Source organism: Rhinichthys klamathensis, unplaced genomic scaffold, assembly GCF_029890125.1.
Source record: "Rhinichthys klamathensis goyatoka isolate OS25496 unplaced genomic scaffold, OSU_Roscu_1.1 h1tg000176l_1, whole genome shotgun sequence".
In the NCBI taxonomy this organism is placed as follows: Eukaryota; Metazoa; Chordata; class Actinopteri; order Cypriniformes; family Leuciscidae; genus Rhinichthys; species Rhinichthys klamathensis.
In genome coordinates, this window is record NW_026606705.1 from 4,352,509 (window position 1) to 4,372,500 (window position 19,992).

The 19,992-nt window shown below is 45.5% G+C and overlaps 14 non-coding genes across 14 annotated transcripts; all 14 read right to left on the reverse strand.

Annotated features, from left to right (window-relative positions):
- Positions 1-361: 361 nt before the first annotated feature.
- On the reverse strand, positions 362-433 carry trnaq-cug (transfer RNA glutamine (anticodon CUG)). The gene has a single exon. It is a non-coding gene; the product is annotated as a tRNA-Gln (tRNA).
- A 209-nt stretch (positions 434-642) lies between these two features.
- trnaq-uug (transfer RNA glutamine (anticodon UUG)) lies at positions 643-714 on the reverse strand. Its single transcript has one exon. It is a non-coding gene; the product is annotated as a tRNA-Gln (tRNA).
- A 125-nt stretch (positions 715-839) lies between these two features.
- trnaf-gaa (transfer RNA phenylalanine (anticodon GAA)) lies at positions 840-912 on the reverse strand. The gene has a single exon. It is a non-coding gene; the product is annotated as a tRNA-Phe (tRNA).
- A 1,873-nt stretch (positions 913-2,785) lies between these two features.
- trnaq-uug (transfer RNA glutamine (anticodon UUG)) lies at positions 2,786-2,857 on the reverse strand. The gene has a single exon. It is a non-coding gene; the product is annotated as a tRNA-Gln (tRNA).
- Positions 2,858-2,963: 106 nt separating this feature from the next.
- On the reverse strand, positions 2,964-3,035 carry trnaq-cug (transfer RNA glutamine (anticodon CUG)). The gene has a single exon. It is a non-coding gene; the product is annotated as a tRNA-Gln (tRNA).
- A 208-nt stretch (positions 3,036-3,243) lies between these two features.
- On the reverse strand, positions 3,244-3,315 carry trnaq-uug (transfer RNA glutamine (anticodon UUG)). Its single transcript has one exon. It is a non-coding gene; the product is annotated as a tRNA-Gln (tRNA).
- A 125-nt stretch (positions 3,316-3,440) lies between these two features.
- On the reverse strand, positions 3,441-3,513 carry trnaf-aaa (transfer RNA phenylalanine (anticodon AAA)). Its single transcript has one exon. It is a non-coding gene; the product is annotated as a tRNA-Phe (tRNA).
- Positions 3,514-3,681: 168 nt separating this feature from the next.
- trnaq-cug (transfer RNA glutamine (anticodon CUG)) lies at positions 3,682-3,753 on the reverse strand. Its single transcript has one exon. It is a non-coding gene; the product is annotated as a tRNA-Gln (tRNA).
- An 11,297-nt stretch (positions 3,754-15,050) lies between these two features.
- Positions 15,051-15,123, reverse strand: trnak-uuu (transfer RNA lysine (anticodon UUU)). The gene has a single exon. It is a non-coding gene; the product is annotated as a tRNA-Lys (tRNA).
- A 1,657-nt stretch (positions 15,124-16,780) lies between these two features.
- Positions 16,781-16,852, reverse strand: trnaq-uug (transfer RNA glutamine (anticodon UUG)). The gene has a single exon. It is a non-coding gene; the product is annotated as a tRNA-Gln (tRNA).
- Positions 16,853-16,958: 106 nt separating this feature from the next.
- trnaq-cug (transfer RNA glutamine (anticodon CUG)) lies at positions 16,959-17,030 on the reverse strand. The gene has a single exon. It is a non-coding gene; the product is annotated as a tRNA-Gln (tRNA).
- Positions 17,031-17,238: 208 nt separating this feature from the next.
- On the reverse strand, positions 17,239-17,310 carry trnaq-uug (transfer RNA glutamine (anticodon UUG)). Its single transcript has one exon. It is a non-coding gene; the product is annotated as a tRNA-Gln (tRNA).
- Positions 17,311-17,425: 115 nt separating this feature from the next.
- On the reverse strand, positions 17,426-17,498 carry trnaf-gaa (transfer RNA phenylalanine (anticodon GAA)). Its single transcript has one exon. It is a non-coding gene; the product is annotated as a tRNA-Phe (tRNA).
- A 260-nt stretch (positions 17,499-17,758) lies between these two features.
- On the reverse strand, positions 17,759-17,830 carry trnap-agg (transfer RNA proline (anticodon AGG)). Its single transcript has one exon. It is a non-coding gene; the product is annotated as a tRNA-Pro (tRNA).
- Positions 17,831-19,992: the final 2,162 nt, after the last annotated feature.

The window sequence follows — 19,992 nt, forward strand, 5'->3', positions numbered from 1 at the left end:
ACTTTGGCTCAATCGGTAGGAAGCAGCAGGCGCAAGCGAGAGGTAGCGGGATCGATGCCCGCATTCTCCATGCGGTGTACTGCCCTTTTACGCTCACTTCAAAGGGATGTTCAGTTTCACCGCCACATCAGCAGTTGCGCATCAGCTCTGTTTTTTCCCGCCCTTCCGCAAAACAAGTTAAAAAGTTTCCACTGAGATTTGAACTCTGATCGCTGGATTCAAAGCCCAGAGTGCTAACCATTGCACCATGGAACCACCACACGCTGGTCTCTGGCCGTCTGAGAGGCAGATAGCGATGAGGCTAGGTGGAATCAGAAAAGTTTTTTTCGGACGAGGTCCTGCGCACATTCCTGGCAAAAGCAGGTCCCACCGAGATTTGAACTCGGATCGCTGGATTCAGAGTCCAGAGTGCTAACCATTACACCATGGAACCTTGGCGTGGGTAGCCTTTTCCGAACCGAGCAGCAGAGGTGTTTAGTCATTCAGCCCAGAAGCGCGACAGCAAAGAGCACGTGAAGCCTTTTCTTTTTAAGCCCATGTTTCCCCGATCTCGACTGGCTTTTAGAGTGCCAGTTTCACCGCCACATCAGCAGTTGCGCATCAGCTCTGTTTTTTCCCGCCCTTCCGCAAAACAAGCTAAAAAGGTTCCACCGAGATTTGAACTCGGATCGCTGGATTCAAAGCCCAGAGTGCTAACCATTACACCATGGAACCACCACACGCTGGTTTCTGGCCGTCTGAGAGCCAGATAGCGATGAGGTTAGGTGGAATCAGGTTAACAGGAGATGACGTTTGGTCACTGGAGACCCTTGACCAAAAACACAGGAACCAGGTTGCTCTGCCGAAACCCGGGATCGAACCAGGGGCCTTTAGATCTTCAGTCTAACGCTCTCCCAACTGAGCTATTTCGGCCAGGTCTACTGGCAAATGGTTTGTCGAGCAGGGATTTCTGGGAGACCGCCCGTCACTTTCGAGGTGAGCAGAGCTGAGGGTCCCAGAGAGCAAAAGTGTGGCCAGTACGGGGATCGAACCCACGACCTTGGCTTTATTACCACCACACTCTAACCAACTGAGCTAACCGGCCCCGCTCTGATTCCTTTTATCCCCAATTTCCCAGGAATATCCTAGTTGCCCTAGTCAGCTTGAAGAGATTAAAAGCAAAGCATGAGAACGGGCTCGTCCGGGATTTGAACCCGGGATCTCTCGCACCCTAAGCGAGAATCATACCCCTAGACCAACGAGCCAACACACACATGTCCTTCCTGCTGCTGCCTGGCCGAAAACATTTCCGTTTGCCAGGCTTAAAGCACAAAGGTTTAATTAAATGTACAACTAAACGGTAGCCAGTGCAAAGTTGCCGACACAGAGGAAATACGGTCTCTTTGCTTTGTGAGAACTTGACCTACAAAAAACGCTAGTACATATGGGCGTATGCCAAATCGATTGACCTGATGCCTGATAGGTTACAAGTTACTGGTGCCCTCCTTATGAGAACAAAATCCACATTCGATCAAAGTCGGAAGCTATTGCAGATGCTCGATGGTGTTTTAAAAGGAGTTTTGAGCAGGACCACTCTGGAACACAGGCCTCCACCACCCGGAACAAAACATGAACATTCCATGCACGCGCCACAGCAAACTTGGCAGAAGCAGGTGCCGCCGAGATTTGAACTCGGATCGCTGGATTCAGAGTAGATACGCTAATAGATACGCCCAACGTGGGGCTCGAACCCACGACCCTGAGATTAAGAGTCTCATGCTCTACCGACTGAGCTAGCCGGGCAGCCGCTGTGAGCTGCTTGGGGCTGGTCGCGGTTTTTATCCGTGCCTAAATTGCGCCCGTCATCCGGAGCCTCACATTTCGCACAGGCTTGGCATAGCGTCTTGCGGGTAAAGTCAGGGTTAAGCCTAGAGCCAGGCTCAGAGTGTACTTTGTTTGTTTAAGCCATATATGTTGTTGGGGGATACTATTTCACCCAGTAGAGCAGGCCAGTAATATGCACAATCACAACCCGGAGCTAAAGTTCCGTTTCGGGTCTGTCAAACCGGAACTTGACCTACAAAAAAACGCTAGTACATATGGGCGTATGCCAAATCGATTGACCTGATGCCTGATAGGTTACAAGTTACTGGTGCCCTCCTTATGAGAACAAAGTCCACATTCGATCAAAGTCGGAAGCTATTGCAGATGCTCGATGGTGTTTTAAAAGGAGTTTTGAGCAGGACCTCTCTGGAACACAGGCCTCCACCACCCGGAACAAAACATGAACATTCCATGCATGCGCCACAGCAAACTTGAGCTGATGTAAACTCTCACATAACACCCGCTGTCTTCTTTGCACACGAGGCAACTGAGCAATCATACCCCTAGACCAACGAGCCAACACACACACATCCTTCCTGCTGCTGCCTGGCCGCAAACATTTCCGTTTGCAAGGCTTAAAGCACAAAGGTTTAAATAAATGTACAACTAAACGGTAGCCAGTGCAAAGTTGCCGACACAGAGGAAATACGGTCTCTTTGCTTTGTGGGCATTGGAAACCACGCTGCAGCACTTTTACACATGCTGTGTGATGGACACCTTCTCTCCACATCGTCGAGGGGAATTAGCTCAAATGGTAGAGCGCTCGCTTAGCATGCGAGAGGTAGCGGGATCGATGCCTGCATTCTCCATGCGGTGTACTGCCCTTTTACGCTCACTTCAAAGGGATGTTCAGTTTCACCGCCACATCAGCAGTTGCGCATCAGCTCTGTTTTTTCCCGCCCTTCCGCAAAACAAGTAAAAAAGTTTCCACCGAGATTTGAACTCGGATCGCTGGAATCAAAGCCCAGAGTGCTAACCATTGCACCATGGAACCAACACACGCTGGTCTCTGGCCGTCTGAGAGGCAGATAGCGATGAGGCTAGGTGGAATCAGAAAAGTTTTTTTCGGACGAGGTCCTGCGCACATTCCTGGCAAAAGCAGGTCTCACCGAGATTTGAACTCGGATCGCTGGATTCAGAGTCCAGAGTGCTACCCATTACACCATGGAACCTTGGCGTGGGTAGCCTTTTCCCACCGAACAGCAGAGGTGTTTAGTCATTCAGCCCAGAAGCGCGACAGCAAAGATTACGTGAAGCCTTTTCTTTTTAAGCCCATGTTTCCCCGATCTCGACTGGCTTTTAGAGTGCCAGTTTCACCGCCACATCAGCAGTTGCGCATCAGCTCTGTTTTTTCCCGCCCTTCCGCAAAACAAGCTAAAAAGGTTCCACCGAGATTTGAACTCGGATCGCTGGATTCAAAGCCCAGAGTGCTAACCATTACACCATGGAACCACCACACGCTGGTCTCTGGCCGTCTGAGAGGCAGATAGCGATGAGGCTAGGTGGAATCAGGTTAACAGGAGATGACGTTTGCTCACTGGAGACCCTCGACCAAAAACACAGGAACCAGGTTGCTCTGCCGAAACCCGGGATCGAACCAGGGACCTTTAGATCTTTAGTCTAACGCTCTCCCAACTGAGCTATTTCGGCCAGGTCTACTGGCAAATGGTTTGTCCAGCAGGGATTTCTGGGAGACCGCCCGTCACTTTCGAGGTGAGCAGAGCTGAGGGTCCCAGAGAGCAAAAGTGTGGCCAGTACGGGGATCGAACCAGAAAAGTTTTTTTCGGACGAGGTCCTGCGCACATTCCTGGCAAAAGCAGGTCCCACCGAGATTTGAACTCGGATCGCTGGATTCAGAGTCCAGAGTGCTAACCATTACACCATGGAACCTTGGCATGGGTAGCCTTTTCCCACCGAGCAGCAGAGGTGTTTAGTCATTCAGCCCAGAAGCGCGACAGTAAAGAGCACGTGAAGCCTTTTCTTTTTAAGCCCATGTTTCCCCGATCTCGACTGGCTTTTAGAGTGCCAGTTTCACCGCCACATCAGCAGTTGCCGTCAGCTCTGTTTTTTCCCGCCCTTCTGCAAAACAAGCTATAAAGGTTCCAGAGAGATTTGAACTTGGATCGCTGGATTCAAAGCCCAGAGTGCTAACCATTACACCATGGAACCACCACACGCTGGTTTCTGGCCGTCTGAGAGGCAGATAGCGATGAGGTTAGGTGGAATCAGGTTAACAGGAGATGACGTTTGGTCACTGGAGACCCTCGACCAAAAACACAGGAACCAGGTTGCTCTGCCGAAACCCGGACAGATCTTCAGTCTAACGCTCTCCCAACTGAGCTATTTCGGCCAGGTCTACTGGCAAATGGTTTGTCCAGCAGGGATTTCTGGGAGACCGCCCGTCACTTTCGAGGTGAGCAGAGCTGAGGGTCCCAGAGAGCAAAAGTGTGGCCAGTACGGGTGAAGACTTAAATCTCATCATTTAATACTGTTTTTAGTTTTATTATTACTTTTTATTGATATTCATAACAGTAGTATTATGTATCTGTTTTGTACTTTTTATATGCATTCATAATCATATGTAATCATTGTATTTTGTGAATTCTACTGTTCACATACTGTTCTGAACATATGTGGGGAGAGAGACTTTGGGTGCGTGTTGAGAGACTGAATGTATAGTGTTTTTCCACCAAGTAAAATATGCATTCCTATGTTAAGGGGGACCTCTCTGTTAAGGGGAACCACATGTTTCTCTGGTAATGCAGGTTTTTTTTTTATTCAACATATAAGAACTGAAGCTCTTTGTCTAGGGCAGAGAGAGAGAAATGAGCGAGATGCTGGAAGGAAGATCTTTGTCCGGTCCATTGTCACTCTCTCCCTTATGCCTTATATAAATTGGTAAAATAAATAAATATCTTGGCAGAATAACTGGTGTCTGTTTCCATGAAATTAAACAATAATAAGGGGAAGCAAGATTTTTAAATCTACAATTTGGCGTCACGAACAGGATCGCATACCCAGGCATTTGTCTCAATCATAGCAGGTAAGACTTTTTCCTTTCTAAAAAGTTCTGAGTCTGCCTGATGATTAGAGACAGTGACTGAAACTGCTGAAAAGAACTGTTATTTTAAGTACCAGTTGTTTTGCCAATGAATATAAGACATAAGGAAAAAAATATATATATAAAAATAAGTAAAAATTAATTCGAACTAATTGACTTATTTAAGTTGTTATCTGATCAGTACATCTCTAACAATATTTGATATGCTGGGATGGAGATGGATCTTTTTTAGAAAAAAGGCCATCTAGTCAGAAATTTGGGAGAATTAGCTATAAGACGGTTAAGTTAGAAAATTTGCTTGGTTGCATCTGCGACGTGGTTGGATTGTGGCGGGACTGTTTTAAAACGATGGCAGATTAATCCCTAAAACATCCAACACACTGAAGATTCGTTCTCAGAAGGAGACGAGGAAAGAGTAACACAAGCGATACTTGATTTATTAAAGCGGTTAAATGTGGCGATACTGTAAAAACGATGGCAGGGTAATATCTAAAACATTGTAACACGCTGAAGTAATACAAGTATAAAAGGCGCCCTTTGTAACTAGCTAGGATCGCGGGCATTCTGAATCTGACCGTAAAGCTGTTCAAATATTTGAGGATACTGATCTGAGAAGACTTCAAGAGAAAAAAAAAATAAAGAAAAAAGAAGAAACAAAGAAATTAATCTGAGATCAAATTAAAATATTAAAAAAGAAAGAAAATAGTTCTGAGTTAACTGAAAAACAAAACAAAATACTGAAAAACATTGGAGTTAACTTCTCTTTAAATTTTTCTTTTGTTTGAGTGAGGGAAAGAGAGAGAAGCAGCCCCTTCCTTCAGAATTTCTCTATACCTTCACACACACACACACACATACAGTTGGAGAAGGGAAAGAGGGGGAGAGAGAAGCAGGGTAGCCCCCCTAGAATTCGCACACACAGCCTGCAGCTCTGAGCACACACACAGACGCATCACATAGGCTGCAGTTTCTGAACATAGACGCACACATAATACATAGCCCCCCCTAGAATTCACACACAGACATACACACACATACATACCCATAATCCAGCTGTTCTGAGTGCACAGACTTTGAATACTTTACAAGATGGCAGAAAGTGTCTGTAACAGCAGAACAATATCTGCTTGGTATCTGGACAGAAAGGACAAGAAACAAACTAAACTTTTGAAAAAAGGACTGGATATCAATGCATCTATGGATGCACAGTTAAGCTGGTTCGAGTCCCAAAAAGACAAGATCAAGTCAAAAGCATTCCCAATACTTGCAGCTCATTGGATTGTGAAACAAGGTGGAATTTGTTGTGATATAAATGGTGGTCCAGTTCCACTTGTTGAAGCAATGAAGCCTCAAATTGAAGCATATAATAAGCTGAACAAAATCATGTCTATCACATGTTCAGAGAAAGAAAATACAACCAGTGATGATTCATTTGATCCAGATTGGACAAATATAATAACTGAAGCTGAAAGGAAATATTCACAAGCACCAGTGAAATCCGTGACAACTGTAACGCCTCCTCCTTACAAACCAATCTATCCAACTTTGCCTGAACAATATACAAGTTCATCTGAACCTCTGACACAGCTTCAAGCTTCAAGATCAAATGGAGGTCCAGTTGACAAAATGTATGTTGCATCTGCACAAGCAGCTCCCATAATAACGAGATCTAAATCAGCCCAGCCAACCAGAGACATGCTGCGATGTACACCAGCTCGTAATTATGGATCTGACTGGGATGATGAGACAAGAGATGACGACATGATCACAGTTGACAAGATCGGTCCTGAATTTTCTTCACCTGTGATTAAAAGGGAAGAATTACAATCAGAAATGATGACAGAAGAGAGACCATTCACACCAGGTGAACGGCAAGCCATTCTCACAGCTTTGCCTCCTCTGAAGAGGCAAGATCCAAACACAGAGTTTTGGCGAGAATTAGACTCTCTGGTTGAAGCACATCAAATGTCATTAAGAGATATATACACCATTGTGAAAGCTAAAAGCCCAAGAGACCGATGGGAACGCTTGCCATCGTCGATAACAACAGCCCAATGGGTAGACTTGTGGGTTGATGGCCAGGGACGACCCCTGGGTCTTTGGCAAGCATTAGATGTATTCCGAAAAGAAATCCAAGAAATCTTGGGAAGCGGTAAAATTCCATTCACATCAGTGACATTAATTAAGCAAAAGGATGATGAATCTCCAGATGAATATGCTCTGCGTAAGTGGAATGCTTATGAGAGATGGGCCCTCTGTGCTAAGAAACAACCCGACAGAGATGATGTACAGTTCACTGACACACTTGTGGATGGCTTTAGCTCTAAATACCAACAAGCCTTATCACTTGGAGTTAACCCAGGCGAAACATTTGACCAAATTATGCAATGGGCTGGCCGTCTAGAGATGGCTATGAGATCAAACAAGGAAGAGGGAAACAAGTCAAATCGAAGAGGAGTGGCGACAGCTCAATACAACATGGACACAAAGAATAGGATGATTGTTTGCAGCAACTGTGGCAAGCGTGGCCACTCAAGAAAAGATTGTTGGGCTAAAGGAGGTGGAGCAGAAGGTCAAGGTCCATCATTTAAACAAGTCAGTGCGAAAAATCATGATGAAACCTCTCAAGGAAAGACGTGGACTGAAGCACAAGTCCGTCAGCTGATTGAGGGAATTATGCGTCCGCAATAGGAATCAGCGGCCCCCTGTATTAGCAAGAAAAGAGACAATCGCCTTTTCATCAATGCATTAATAGGGGGCCACCCATGCGACATTCTGGTCGACACTGGAGCAGCCATTTCAATAACAGATCTGAACCTACCTACAACAGATGAAACTATGGAAGTTGAAGGAGTTGGAGGAGGTATCACAACATTTCGCAAAAGTATACAAGTTCCACTGCAAATACATGTAGATGAAGTCTTATGGACATCTTTCTGGGTGGGACCGAATTCACAAGGAAGCCTTATTGGCATGGACATTCTTCCATTGTTGAACACGATCATCTTCACTGACAGTCGTCAAATCGCTACAACAGCTGGGATAATACCACACGAAGATCGCACATGTAATTTAAGTTCTGTTGGTGCAGCAAAACCAATCATCAGAGATTGGGGAACAGATGGTGTGTGGGGTCTTGTGTGCAGTTTATATCCAGATGTTTGGGCTAAACACAAATTGGATTGTGGCGAAGCCAACATTGACCCCGTTGTTATTGAGGGGCCGATACATGCCCCTCATAAACAATACCCTATCCGACCTGAAGCAAGACAAGCCGTGGAAGAGATAGTGGCAGATTTGGAAGCTGAAGGGATCATCAGACAAACTTCATCTACCACTAATAGTCCTGTCTGGCCTGTCAAGAAATCTGATAATTCATGGAGATTAACCATTGATTACACAAGACTTAACAGTGTAACACCAAAACCGCATCCTATTGTGGCCAATCCTGCCACCATTCTGAATGATATTCCAGGTAATTCAAGAATTTTCACGGTACTGGATGTACTGTCGGCTTTCTGGTCTATACCTATTGATGAAAGATCCCAAGAGAAATTGGCCTTCACAGTGGGCGCAAAACAGTATGTTTGGAACAGACTCCCACAAGGTCTTAATCTTTCTCCTGTGGAACTTTGGATCAGTTCTTAACTGAGCGAAAAGCTGAAATTGACAGTTCAGGAAGTGTGTGCCTCCAATACGTGGATGACTTGTTAATTGCAAGCCCAGACGAAAAGAGCCATATATTTGCTCTGAATGTTGTCCTACAAGCCCTTGGGAAAGGAGGATTCAAAGTCAACCCCGACAAAGCACAGCTGGCCAAAACTAAGGTTATCTACTTGGGCCAAGAAATATCTGTTGAGGGAAGGAGAATGACAACAGAGCGTGTAGAGGCATTACGACAACTTCCAAAACCTCTAACAGTTACAGGAATGCGGAAGGTGATGGGACTTTTTAACTATTGTCGTCAGTATGTACCTGACTTTGCGAGCATCACTAGCCCTCTCATCGACCTGTACAAGGGAGGAAAGCCTGGAGTGGAACAGATAAACTGGACATCGGAAGCTGAGGAAGCGTTTACTTCTATGAAAGAAAAACTGACTTCAGCCCCAGCCTTGGGGCTTCCTGATGGACGATTGCCATTTCATTTGTGGACCAGGGTGGGAGATGAGACCTACTCAGCAGTACTGTGTCAAAAACCAGGTGATCGATACAGACCAGTTGGATACTTTTCCACAAAGATTCCTGTCACAATGATTGGTCAACCACGATGTATACAAGCTCTCGATGGTGCCACATGGGCAGTGGATGCTGTGGAAAATCTGATAGGAGCACAAACGATCATATTGCACACTCCACACAGTATAGTGACGCTGTTGAACAACACAAACATCAAGACCATAACCGACGCAAGGAGAGCAAAGTGGGAAGCAACTTTGTTGAACAAGGATTTGAGAGTGGAAATCATCAGAGACACATCCCTTAACCCTGCAACAATGATGCTAGAACCACATGAGGGAACACCACACGAGTGTGAAAAACAAGTAGAAGAAGAAAGTCTTGGTCCTGTTAATCCAATACCTCTTGAAAATCCAGACAAGGAGTTATGGGTTGATGGATCCAGTTACTATGTTGATGGAAAACGACATACCGGATGGGCTGTGGTGGAAGCTGATGGAACTGTTGTGAAGAAAGGAGCTCTTTCTGGGCAATATTCAGCACAAGTAGCTGAGCTCATGGCACTTACGGAAGCTTTTGAACTATCGGAAGGAGATCGAGTCAACATCTACACAGATAGTCGTTATGCTTTTGGCGTGGTCCATGACTACCTTGCCCTGTGGAAAAAACGTGGACTTATCACTAGCAGTGGGAGCGAAATACAACATGCTTCCATAATTCGTCGCTTGATTGCAGCATGTCACTTACCCAGAGAAGCAGCCGTGATTAAAGTAAAATCACATCAATCTGACAAGTCCAAAGAAAGTCAAGGAAACACGGCAGCGGATGCAGCAGCTAGAGAAGCAGCTCTACTTCCTCTTACTCCTGTTACCGTGGTAGAGGAAAACAGCAAAGACAATCCTGAGCTCCATCTTCTTTCATATCAAACTGAGACAGATGAAGAGAAAGAACAATGGATAAAAGAGGGAGCGAAAGAGGATGATCAAGGTATCTGGAGAATCCCAACAGGACAAGTGGTGATGCCTATCGGAACAAGAAGAGAACTAATGCAGCTGTATCATGGAAAAGTGCATGCTGGAGCAAAAGCAATGAAAGCTCAAATCAGCGAGACTTGGTGGTGGCCACGGATGATGAGAGACATTGATGATTATTCTAGGAGATGTTTGATCTGCCTGAAAGCAAATGTGGGAAAATCTGTAAAGGTGCGAATGTCACATGCACCCAGACCAACAGGTCCATGGACACACCTCCAAATTGATTTCACAGGACCTTTATCACCCAGTGGAGGGTACCAATACATTCTAGTAATCATGGACAGATTTACTAGGTGGATGGAAGCATTCCCTACGAAAACTTGCACTGCTGAAGCGGCGGCACGAGTAATGGTTGAAGAAGTTTTTCCTCGCTGGGGTCTGCCATATGAAATTGATTCTGACAATGGAACTCACTTCACTGGAAAACTGATGAAGGAAGCAATGAAATTGATGGGGATCAAACAGAAATTCCACATTCCGTACCATCCGGAAAGTTCAGGGATGGTAGAGAGGTTGAACAGATCGTTGAAAACATCTTTAACCAAAGCCATTCTGCAGACTGGTCAAGGTTGGCATAAGTTATTACCTGCTATTCTGTGGAACCTGAGAGCAACTCCAAACAGAGTAACAGGACTAACTCCTTTTGAACTGATGACTGGAAGAGCAATGCTTCTACCTCCTGATGCTCCGCCACCTGCAGGAACAGGAGGAGATTCTACTTTGTTCCAAGAGAAGTTACGACGCTATCTCACAATGCTGGACAAAGCTACCAAAGACAATAATAAGAAAGTGCGAGAAGCTCAACAGCAATGGGATGAAAAACACACCACTACTGACATTCCACACATTCCTGAGTTAGGCAGTTTTGTTATGGTCAAACGTATTGTTAGGAGAGGTTTAGAACCTAGGTGGGAGGGACCATATGAGATACTCTTAACAACTGATACAAGTGTTTGCCTCAAAGGGAAGTGTGTAGGAACAGATAGATGGTATCATTGGTCACAAGTTAAACCTTGCTTAGTGAATGAACAAAGTGATGACGGCTTATGGCCTGAGATTGAGCACTGTTCATCCATTAACTTTAAAGACTAGGAAAAGGAGTGATGATTAATTATTTTTCTGCTTCCATTTCAGGAATCAATTCCATTGACATTGATTAGAGATGGTCGCAAGTTATTCTCGATACACCACGACAATGGTATGCTTGTTTTTAATTTTACTTGGCATTTACCAAGGAAGCCAAGCTTTATGGACTCCTCGAGTTCAAGGAATCACTCGGAATGCAACTCTGAAATCTGGCCAACATTTTACTCTACCCTTTATTTCCAAATGGGGATTATGGGATTGGGTGCCACGTAATGATAAAGAGCTTGCTAAATATCGTGAGGGCATCTACGGTGGATGTGACTTTCACCATCAATGTTACAAAAGCAGAGTAATTTGGCCGGTGAAAGATGGGGGGTATTCTGGTAGTGCTCAAAGGCGAGAAATTTGTTCAAAAGAACAATGTGAAATTGTGGGGTTAAACCTCATAACGTCTACTAATGTGGAAATTAACTTCATTTTGAATCGTACTCACATGCTTACAATATGGGATTCATTAGCTCAAGGCTGTATATATCCCATAGTGTTGCCATGTGAGGGGTTTCTAAGGGATTCAACCTCGGGAACAACAAGATTCAAGGGAAATTACGTACGAATTTGGCATTCGGAAGATGAAAATGAATATTGTGAGACTGAACTAGAAACTGGAGAAATTGGACGGTGTTTTTATCTTTCTGCGGAAAAGACAAACAAAGCTAAAACATGCCCAAGTACAACTATTGCACCAGCTCATGGTATCTTGTTAGCAAAAGAAACCAAAACCTTGATAAATGAAGCTCACATGGTGCGACAACGCATTAATTGTAACTTGATATCTCTTCTTACTGTTTTTGATCAGTCCTACTGTGGAAATTTCACACAAATAAGGAGTTGGTTGGAGAAAGAAGTTAAATATTATACCTCTTAAGATCCTCTGAAAAGTCGAAATCGTACACCTCGGAGTATATGGGGAGATATAGCGGGGGTATTTGGATCTGTCAATTCAATTAGCAATACTGCTCAGATGAACCAACTAAGCGAATACACTCAAAGGGTGGGAACAATGACTGGGAAAGGACTCACTGAGGCTCTTCAAGGTTCTCTACATATTTTAGCAGCGGGTCAGCATCTTAATAACGCAGCGAAGGAATTGGCAGATGCATTAGTGAAATCGTCTAATTTTGAGACACATCGTGCGGCGTGTTTATTTTTGGCACAGAATTTAAAGGATCAAATGGTAGAGGACATTCAAGTTATTCGAATAGGTCAAGTTCCTGAGCGAATAGCAGAATCTTTGTTAGTGGTTTTCGGTAATCAACTTAATTTGACTTCTGCTAAACATGTTCCATTAGTTAAAATCGCAATTAATGAAGATTCGTTGTCAGGTTCTGGAACATTACCTTTGATTATGGTATGGCCTCAATATGGGAAGCGCAATATTATGACAGTTAGACGATTCCAATCAATGGGGGTTAGGCAAGGAAATTCAGTAATTAGATTAGGAAGGAATGGATATTGGGCTGAAGGCGAAACACCAATGATTTCTACCACAGACTGTTGTGTTCAGGAACATGAGTGGGTAATTTGCTCATGCTCTACAATGTTTAGTCTATCTCTTAATGGATCTGCAGTTTGGGAAGTAGTTCCTTTACATCAAGCCACAGGTGCATGGCAGGTGTCAGAAGCACAGTGGTGTATATTACATGATGGAATGAGTGAAAATATGATATACGGAGGAAAGTTGTGTCCAATTCCGTCTGATCCATTTTGTGTAGAGATTCTCTATCCTCTTCAATTGGGTGGAATTCATGTTCCACATGTGCAATTGTTGCAGTTAGATCCACAGTGGTGGAATAATGATTTGGTGGAGGAGAGGAATTATGAACTCTTTGAAATGGTTAGGAGAGTTAAAGGGAGTGTTAAGGCAGCTCAAGAGGAGGGACTTCAAGCAATGGGTCATGTTATAGTAGCGAATGGAGTAGCTAAATTGATGTCTGAGAGGAAATTAGCACGAATTCCAGGGAATTTATCATGGTCGGAATGGATAGTTTTGATTATGGTAGGAGTTTTTGTGTTTCTGTTAGTAATAAAACTCATCTTATGTGTTACTAGGAAGACAAGTACCAAACCTGTAAAATTGGTTATTACTAACCATATGGATAGAACCGAGAATGGGAAATACGGTGTGAGATAGGAGATTTTATACACTACAATACTTACAAAACACAACTTCACAAACAATGAACACCCGTTTACTGATTTCCAACCCCAAGGGATAGGATCCTTTAACATCAACGTTTATTTTAGTTTGTTATTTTGGAGCCAGGAACTTGAGGAGTTAATTTCATAACGAGTCGAGGCACTGGCAGAAGATTTATTAGTTTTTTCTTTCCTTAGATGATTGGGGTTCATTTTAAATGCATACACATAGACATTAAATGACACATAGTATGCGGGGACATAACATGGGTTGGTTTTTTTTGTTATTTGTTTTCTTTTCTTTTCTGTTTCCATTCTTCTGTCCTTTATGTCTATGACTTGGTCTATTTCTCCTCCTCACTATCACTTCAATAGGGTCGCAACCTGGGAATGATGGTGTGGAACTGACGGCCGTAGTTCCAGTGGAGGGACTGAAGACTTAAATCTCATAATTTAATACTGTTTTTAGTTTTATTATTACTTTTTATTGATATTCATAACAGTAGTATTATGTATCTGTTTTGTACTTTTTATATGCATTCATAATCATATGTAATCATTGTATTTTGTGAATTCTACTGTTCACATACTGTTCTGAACATATGTGGGGAGAGAGACTTTGGGTGCGTGTTGAGAGACTGAATGTATAGTGTTTTTCCACCAAGTAAAATATGCATTCCTATGTTAAGGGGGACCTCTCTGTTAAGGGGAACCACATGTTTCTCAGGTAATGCAGTTTTTTTTATTCAACATATAAGAACTGAAGCTCTTTGTCTAGGGCAGAGAGAGAGAAATGAGCGAGATGCTGGAAGGAAGATCTTTGTCCGGTCCATTGTCACTCTCTCCCTTATGCCTTATATAAATTGGTAAAATAAATAAATATCTTGGCAGAATAACTGGTGTCTGTTTCCATGAAATTAAACAATAATAAGGGGAAGCAAGATTTTTAAATCTACAACGGGGATCGAACCCACGACCTTGGCGTTATTAGCACCACGCTCTACCGGCCCCGATCTGACTCCTTTTATCCCCAATTTCCCAGGAATATCCTAGTTGCCCTAGTCAGCTTGAAGAGATTAAAAGCAAAGCCTGAGAACGGGCTCGTCCGGGATTTAAACCCGGGACCTCTCGCACCCTAAACGAGAATCATACCCCTAGACCAACGAGCCAACACACACAAGTCCTTCCTGCTGCTGCCTGGCCGAAAACATTTCCGTTTGCCAGGCTTAAAGCACAAAGGTTTAATTAAATGTACAACTAAACGGTAGCCAGTGCAAAGTTGCCGACACAGAGGAAATACGGTCTCTTTGCTTTGTGAGAACTTGACCTACAAAAAACGCTAGTACATATGGGCGTATGCCAAATCGATTGACCTGATGCCTGATAGGTTACAAGTTACTGGTGCCCTCCTTATGAGAACAAAATCCACATTCGATCAAAGTCGGAAGCTATTGCAGATGCTCGATGGTGTTTTAAAAGGAGTTTTGAGCAGGACCACTCTGGAACACAGGCCCCCACCACCCGGAACAAAACATGAACATTCCATGCACGCGCCACAGCAAACTTGGCAGAACCAGGTCCCGCCGAGATTTGAACTCGGATCGCTGGATTCAGAGTAGATACGCTAATAGATACGCCCAACGTGGGGCTCGAACCCACGACCCTGAGATTAAAAGTCTCATGCTCTACCGACTGAGCTAGCCGGGCAGCCGCTGTGAGCTGCTTGGGGCTGGTCGCTGTTTTTATCCGTGCCTAAATTGCGCCCGTCATCCGGAGCCTCACATTTCGCACAGGCTTGGCATAGCGTCTTGCGGGTAAAGTCAGGGTTAAGCCTAGAGCCAGGCTCAGAGTGTACTTTGTTTGTTTAAGCCATATATGTTGTTGGGGGATACAATTTCACCCAGTAGAGCAGGCCAGTAATATGCACAATCACAACCCGGAGCTAAAGTTCCGTTTCGGGTCTGTCAAACCGGAACTTGACCTACAAAAAACGCTACTACATATGGGCGTATGCCAAATCGATTGACCTGATGCCTGATAGGTTACAAGTTACTGGTGCCCTCCTTCTGAGAACAAAATCCACATTCGATCAAAGTCGGAAGCTATTGCAGATGCTCGATGGTGTTTTAAAAGGAGTTTTGAGCAGGACCTCTCTGGAACACAGGCCTCCACCACCCGGAACAAAACATGAACATTCCATGCATGCGCCACAGCAAACTTGGCAGAAGCAGGTCCCGCCGAGATTTGAACTCGGATCGCTGGATTCAGAGTAGATACGCTAATAGATACGCCCAACGTGGGGCTCGAACCCACAACCCTGAGATTAAGAGTCTCATGCTCTACCGACTGAGCTAGCCGGGCAGCCGCTGTGAGCTGCTTGGGGCTGGTCGCGGTTTTTATCCGTGCCTAAATTGCGCCCGTCATCCGGAGCCTCACATTTCGCACAGGCTTGGCATAGCGTCTTGCGGGTAAAGTCAGGGTTAAGCCTAGAGCCAGGCTCAGAGTGTACTTTGTTTGTTTAAGCCATATATGTTGTTGGGGGATACAATTTCACCCAGTAGAGCAGGCCTGTAATATGCACAATCACAACCCGGAGCTAAAGTTCCGTTTCGGGTCTGTCAAACCGGAACTTGACCTACAAAAAAACGCTAGTACATATGGGCGTATGCCAAATCGATTGACCTGATGCCTGATAGGTTACAAGTTACTGGTTCCCTCCTTATGAGAACAAAATCCACATTCGATCAAAGTCGGAAGCTATTGCAGATGCTCGATGGTGTTTTAAAAGGAGTTTTGAGCAGGACCTCTCTGGAACACAGGCCTCCACCACCCGGAACAAAACATGAACATTCCATGCATGCGCCACAGCAAACTTGAGCTGATGTAAACTCTCACATAACACCCGCTGTCTTCTTTGCACACGAGGCAACTGAGCAATCATACCCCTAGACCAACGAGCCAACACACACACATCCTTCCTGCTGCTGCCTGGCCGCAAACATTTCCGTTTGCAAGGCTTAAAGCACAAAGGTTTAATTAAATGTACAACTAAACGGTAGCCAGTGCAAAGTTGCCGACACAGAGGAAATACGGTCTCTTTGCTTTGTGGGCATTGGAAACCACGCTGCAGCACTTTTACACATGCTGTGCGATGGACACCTTCTCTCCACATCGTCGAGGGGAATTAGCTCAAATGGTAGAGCGCTCGCTTAGCATGCGAGAGGTAGCGGGATCGATGCCTGCATTCTCCATGTGGTGTACTGCCCTTTTACGCTCACTTCAAAGGGATGTTCAGTTTCACCGCCACATCAGCAGTTGCGCATCAGCTCTGTTTTTTCCCGCCCTTCCGCAAAACAAGTAAAAAAGTTTCCACCGAGATTTGAACTCGGATCGCTGGATTCAAAGCCCAGAGTGCTAACCATTGCACCATGGAACCACCACACGCTGGTCTCTGGCCGTCTGAGAGGCAGATAGCGATGAGGCTAGGTGGAATCAGAAAAGTTTTTTTCGGACGAGGTCCTGCGCACATTCCTGGCAAAAGCAGGTCCCACCGAGATTTGAACTCGGATCGCTGGATTCAGAGTCCAGAGTGCTAACCATTACACCATGGAACCTTGGCGTTGGTAGCCTTTTCCCACCGAGCAGCAGAGGTGTTTAGTCATTCAGCCCAGAAGCGCGACAGCAAAGAGCACGTGAAGCCTTTTCTTTTTAAGCCCATGTTTCCCCGATCTCGACTGGCTTTTAGAGTGCCAGTTTCACCGCCACATCAGCAGTTGCGCATCAGCTCTGTTTTTTCCCGCCCTTCCGCAAAACAAGCTAAAAAGGTTCCACCGAGATTTGAACTCGGATCGCTGGATTCAAAGCCCAGAGTGCTAACCATTACACCATGGAACCACCACACGCTGGTCTCTGGCCGTCTGAGAGATGAGGCTAGGTGGAATCAGGTTAACAGGAGATGACGTTTGCTCACTGGAGACCCTCGACCAAAAACACAGGAACCAGGTTGCTCTGCCGAAACCCGGGATCGAACCAGGGACCTTTAGATCTTCAGTCTAACGCTCTCCCAACTGAGCTATTTCGGCCAGGTCTACTGGCAAATGGTTTGTCCAGCACGGATTTCTGGGAGACCGCCCGTCACTTTCGAGGTGAGCAGAGCTGAGGGTCCCAGAGAGCAAAAGTGTGGCCAGTACGGAGATCGAACCCACGACCTTGGCGTTATTAGCACCACGCTCTAACCAACTGAACTAACCGGCCCCGCTCTGACTCCTTTTATCCCCAATTTCCCAGGAATATCCTAGTTGCCCTAGTCAGCTTGAAGAGATTAAAAGCAAAGCCTGAGAACGGGCTCGTCCGGGATTTGAACCCGGGACCTCTCGCACCCTAAGCGAGAATCATACCCCTAGACCAACGAGCCAACACACACATGTCCTTCCTGCTGCTGCCTGGCCGAAAACATTTCCGTTTGCCAGGCTTAAAGCACAAAGGTTTAATTAAATGTACAACTAAACGGTAGCCAGTGCAAAGTTGCCGACACAGAGGAAATACGGTCTCTTTGCTTTGTGAGAACTTGACCTACAAAAAACGCTAGTACATATGGGCGTATGCCAAATCGATTGACCTGATGCCTGATAGGTTACAAGTTACTGGTGCCCTCCTTATGAGAACAAAATCCACATTCGATCAAAGTCGGAAGCTATTGCAGATGCTCGATGGTGTTTTAAAAGGAGTTTTGAGCAGGACCACTCTGGAACACAGGCCTCCACCACCCGGAACAAAACATGAACATTCCATGCACGCGCCACAGCAAACTTGGCAGAAGCAGGTCCCGCCGAGATTTGAACTCAGATCGCTGGATTCAGAGTAGATACGCTAATAGATACACCCAACGTGGGGCTCGAACCCACGACCCTGAGATAAAGAGTCTCATGCTCTACCGACTGAGCTAGCCGGGCAGCCGCTGTGAGCTGCTTGGGGCTGGTCGCGGTTTTTATCCGTGCCTAAATTGCGCCCGTCATCCGGAGCCTCACATTTCGCACAGGCTTGGCATAGCGTCTTGCAGGTAAAGTCAGGGTTAAGCCTAGAGCCAGGCTCAGAGTGTACTTTGTTTGTTTAAGCCATATATGTTGTTGGGGGATACAATTTCACCCAGTAGAGCAGGCCAGTAATATGCACAATCACAACCCGGAGCTAAAGTTCCGTTTCGGGTCTGTCAAACCGGAACTTGACCTACAAAAAACGCTAGTACATATGGGCGTATGCCAAATCGATTGACCTGATGCCTGATAGGTTACAAGTTACTGGTGCCCTCCTTATGAGAACAAAATCCACATTCGATCAAAGTCGGAAGCTATTGCAGATGCTCGATGGTGTTTTAAAAGGAGTTTTGAGCAGGACCTCTATGGAACACAGGCCTCCACCACCCGGAACAAAACATGAACATTCCATGCATGCGCCACAGCAAACTTGAGCTGATGTAAACTCTCACATAACACCCGCTGTCTTCTTTGCACACGAGGCAACTGAGCAATCATTCCCCTAGACCAACGAGCCAACACACACACATCCTTCCTGCTGCTGCTTGGCCGCAAACATTTCCGTTTGCAAGGCTTAAAGCACAAAGGTTTAATTAAATGTACAACTAAACGGTAGCCAGTGCAAAGTTGCCGACACAGAGGAAATACGGTCTCTTTGCTTTGTGGGCATTGGAAACCACGCTGCAGCACTTTTACACATGCTGTGAGATGGACACCTTCTCTCCACATCGTCGAGGGGAATTAGCTCAAATGGTAGAGCGCTCGCTTAGCATGCGAGAGGTAGCGGGATCAATGCCTGCATTCTCCACATGGTGTATTGCCCTTTTACGCTCACTTCAAAGGGATGTTCAGTTTCACCGCCACATCAGCAGTTGCGCATCAGCTCTGTTTTTTCCCGCCCTTCCGCAAAACAAGTTAAAAAGTTTCCACCGAGATTTGAAATCGGATCGCTGGATTCAAAGCCCAGAGTGCTAACCATTGCACCATGGATCCACCACACGCTGGTCTCTGGCCGTCTGAGAGGCAGATAGCGATGAGGCTAGGTGGAATCAGAAAAGTTTTTTTCGGACGAGGTCCTGCGCACATTCCTGGCAAAAGCAGGTCCCACCGATTTTGAACTCGGATCGCTGGATTCAGAGTCCAGAGTGCTAACCATTACACCATGGAACCTTGGCGTGGGTAGCCTTTTCCCACCGAGCAGCAGAGGTGTTTAGTCATTCAGCCCAGAAGCGCGACAGTAAAGAGCACGTGAAGCCTTTTCTTTTTAAGCCCATGTTTCCCCGATCTCGACTGGCTTTTAGAGTGCCAGTTTCACCGCCACATCAGCAGTTGCCGTCAGCTCTGTTTTTTCCCGCCCTTCTGCAAAACAAGCTATAAAGGTTCCAGAGAGATTTGAACTCGGATCGCTGGATTCAAAGCCCAGAGTGCTAACCATTACACCATGGAACCACCACACGCTGGTTTCTGGCCGTCTGAGAGGCAGATAGCGATGAGGTTAGGTGGAATCAGGTTAACAGGAGATGACGTTTGGTCACTGGAGACC